Raw genomic sequence first — 4,720 nt, forward strand, 5'->3', positions numbered from 1 at the left:
TAATAATGAGTAGTGAATATTAGTGGACTTATTGAAAAACAATTATTTTTAAAAATCTTTTTTTTTTTTAAACTTAATGAGGAAACCTATCAACCACCTTATCGGTCGATGAAAAGTTAAAAACGCTCCGGCTTAAAACCCAAATTTAAACATATTTACCAAAAAAAATTCATAAACATTTCTTCATATAACTCAGAAACGACAAATTTGGTCGTGTGCCACTTTTCTCATGTAGTATATGGTACATAGATTATCACACGAACGCATTGAAATTCCAGTTTTTTTTATGTACATGTAAATCTGATATCACTACATCATTATTTTAATTTTTCTTTTTTATCTTCATATACATCACTGATTGTAGCGCGATTAAAATAAAATTAGTTTCACAATAGCGTAATCGACATATAAGCAAGCCTCTAGCAATGTATTATGTATGTACTCGTATGTTCAAAAAATACCTTGCTTACGTTTTACTAAAATTATGTTTTAGTCATGTACAGTAAAAAAAATATTAAAATTTGATAAGCAAAACATGAAAATTAGAAACACAATCGAATTTGTGATCATGAAATAATAATCATTACAATTTCCGCACTTAGTGATGCGTGTACTTTGATTATCTGTTAAATGAAGGTGAGATGATCAGCCCTATATTTCAGGAGTCAGTCCAGGGACAATAAAACAGTTTTTATATAACCTTTGAGATTCAAAGCCGAGACCTCTTGTATGGAAGGCAAACACTATGATCATGCGCATCATGCGCGCTATGATCATGCGCCTTGTGGATGCCTAGACTTCTATAACACCTTCTCTAAAATGTTCTTTATTTCTGTTGTAATATGTTAAGCTCTTTATTATAGCTACAACAACAACAACAACAACAAACCATCACGCCGTTTCCCCGTAGGGGTAGGCAGAGAGGATAGAACGCCATAACACTCTATCTTGGCATACAGACCTCGCTTCCTCTACATTCATACATCTTCTTATGCACGCACGCCGATTATTCCTACTTTTGACATGTCCATCTTCAAGTATTTGATGGACTTGATCGTGCCATGTCTTTCTCGGTCTTCCTCGTTTTCTGCATCCATCAACATTTGCATCGTAGATCCTTTTAGTCGTTCTTTCGCTGTCCATTCGCTCTACATGTCCAAACCAACGCAGCACCCCTTTCTTAATTCTGTCAATAATGCATGTCTCAGCCTTACACACTTCACGGATCTCGACATTTGTGCACCTGTCATACATCGTTTTACCCCACATTCGCCTGAGGGATCGCATTTCGACAGCATTCAACCTACTTTCATCATTATTTTTCCAATTCCATACTTCGCTCCCATACATTAGAGTTGGAACTAGAACTCCGTTGTGAACTGCTAGTTTAGCCTCCTGCGATAAACATTTGTTTGCCAAAGTAGATTTTAGTGCACCGTTCACCCTGTTCCCGGCACTCACCCTCCTTTCAATATCTTTATCGGCCTTTCCGTCCCTAGTAAACATACTTCCCAGGTACACAAATTCTTCTACCTGATTCAGAATATCTCCGTTCACGCTGATCTCACATTTAGTTATATTTTCATCCCTTTCAAAAACCATCACTTTCGATTTATCAACATTCATAAGCAAATCGCTTTTCTTGCATAAGGTGAATGGGTCATTCACATCGTGGTTTAATATTCCGAAAGGAGTCAAACAGGGATGTGTAATGTCACCATGGTTGTTCAACATATACATCGATAACTGTATGAAAGAACTGAAAGATTTAAGAATGGGAGCAAAAATGAATGGTATAACTGTTAACTGTCTTCTGTATGCGGATGATGCCGTGCTTCTTGCTAGCAGCAAAGAAGACCTTCAATTCAATTATTATAGCTAAAAGGTTATTTTGCAACGTTCGGATTTGAGGAGGCCACAAAACTTTTAGAACGGATACGAGTGAGGGAAGTTAGCTTTCGACATTAAAACAATTTTCGAAAAGTCAATTATTTGTTCGTTTATAAAAAATAAAACATTTAAATTATTCTATCCTCACAGGAGTAACCCATCCCGAGGACACTATCCATTTTACTATTTTTTTCGCATTACATGAGACCAGGAAGCCCAATTAGATTGGTGAATAGAACACTCGGGTGCACAGAATACCCGGGTTTGAGAAATACCACATTTTTTAGTATTCTTACAAGGAATCGAACCCAGAACCTTCCATGCGCGAGGCAAGTGTCTTAACCACTGAACCACGGAGACCGCCGCACTTCCTAATATTTTAAACATATATACACATAGAAAACTTAATATACAGAGAGAAAATTACAAATTATCAAAACAGTATCACCCACAGTTTAATTCTAAAATCCCCTTTGACTGAAACTGGTAAAAATATGCTTGTATCAATATATATATTTTAATATAATATGCTGAAAAAATGCGGTATGTTGATGGTCAAAATTGTATCAAATCATATCACATTTCAATACAAACGAGAACTCAATCCCTTTCACAGCAATATAATATTGTATCCTACGTCCTAACTATTGCTTACTTCCCAAAATAGCTTCTAGCCCTCTAGCGTATGCATTTATACAATTCTGATGGGTTTTTAACCCTTTCGGAATGATCCGAAGTTGAAATGAATAATGTATGCCGGCCTTTGGCGTAATATTTTTCACATAGAAATTCCACGGATTTGAGATATTTTACTCAAACTTATGAAGCAGTGAAGTTTGGAATAAAAATGTAGATACGTACTGGGTGAATGCAAAATATAAAAGCAAATAATACTTCACAAAAGTCAACAGATGGAAGAGTTGAGGAAATGTGGATGTTCAAACTTGGGCAGAATGGTGAATGTTACACAGTGTGTAAAGTGGCCACTTAAACCAGCCAATGACAGGTCATAAGCCCTGTAAATGCCTAGACTTCCATATTCCCTTCTCAAAAAATTTTTTCCCTCTCTGTTGAAATAAATTTAAATATGAACAACTCCCTAGGGAGGAAATCCAGCCAGTCTGCAAGCATTTGGACATAATCAAACATTGTTGAATTACTACCTGGTAAAAGAAGAAGTATAAAAATTGAAAAGTTGTTTTCAGGCGTTGCCTAGTAGGTGATTTGGTTCAGCCGGATGAATCTCACCCACGTGATAAAGGTTTCAGCTCTTTTACTTCACAAAAGTCAACAGATGGAAGAGTTGAGGAAATGTGGATGTTCAAACTTGGGCAGAATGGTGAATGTTACACAGTGTGTAAAGTGGCCACTTAAACCAGCCAATGACAGGTCATAAGCCCTGTAAATGCCTAGACTTCCATATTCCCTTCTCAAAAAATTTTTTCCCTCTCTGTTGAAATAAATGCAAATAATCAAATTTAAAACTTTATTATATTTTGAGTTATTTTCTACACAAATCAATATGTATGTCTCGTGTTGGGGTTTAATAAAAGGCGATAGCATCGAGAAATTTATTCTTTGAAATTAAAAATTAAACGCAAGGCCTTGATTACTATTACTGCCATCACGCCATTTCTTCGTAGGGATAGACAGAGAAAATGAACCGCCACACACGTCTATCCTGGCATTTATTCCTAACTACTTCCACACGCATTTCATACATGCCCTTCGGTTCTATCTGCTTTTGACATGACCAGACTTAAGATATTGGTTTATCTGATCATGCCATTCACGTCATTCTTGGTCGTTCTCGTCTCACGTTGCCGTTCATTTTCGCCATACATACTTGTTTTACCTTTACCGTTTTCTTTCGTCGTCCATTTGTTATACATGATCAAACCATCTCAGAGACCCTTTCATAATCTTATCAATTATACATGACTCAGATTTACACTCTCGCCTTATTTCATCATTCGTCACCATTGATTACAGAGAAAAGAAAACAGAGTTATCTTTGACTGTCTATAAAGTTTCTTTTTTAGGATTTTTGTCTGAGAGCAGCCATCGAGTCGAAAACACTCGCACAGGTTTTTGGTTTTATTTCACGCAATTATTTCGCTTTTTAATCATTACTTTTTAAATGCATAACGTATAAAGTAATTAAATGGCTTAAGTGGCCATACTGATGTATATGTCATATTGGCGTAATACGTCACGCTATGTCATTTTACTTTATGACTCGCGCCAAAGAAATTATACTTAAGTGTATACAATAATATGAGTTCGTGAATGCATTCACTAAATCTCGCAATTCCATCTTTGTACCCCATGCATTAATTGAAGCAACTAAAATTTTATCCAGAACTTGAACATTTTGAAGAGTATCAATGTTTATGTTTCAGATCTCCGACAGCGTCAGCACAGACTGTCTTACCTCCTGGGTACCAGAACCAACCTGCTTCTGATAATGCCGATAGGAAGAGCAGTCAGGCAGCTGAATATGATCAGTTTGGAAATCGACATCTTTTACATCAATGAAACTATGTTTAAAATGGTTGCTTTTGAAGAATATTATGCCTTCATAATATCAAGCCATTGCTCAATGTTTCCTGGCCTATTTTAGCCAATTGACCGGCTTACGAAGCTCTTGTGAATTGGCATTAAGTATATAAAGGCCATTGATTGAACTAATCCTAAACAATCCTAGAAGCTATTTAAAATGACATTAAGTATGGTAATAACATGGTCTAGACAAACGTGGCAAAACTTTCACCTTTAAGCCAGTGGTGCTATTTTGAATTCCTCTTGCGGCCGTAGAAAACACTTTTAC

This window comes from Micrasema longulum, unplaced genomic scaffold (genome assembly GCF_059751315.1).
Source record: "Micrasema longulum isolate JH-2025_06_02 unplaced genomic scaffold, ASM5975131v1 h1tg000203l, whole genome shotgun sequence".
Lineage (NCBI taxonomy): Eukaryota > Metazoa > Arthropoda > Insecta > Trichoptera > Brachycentridae > Micrasema > Micrasema longulum.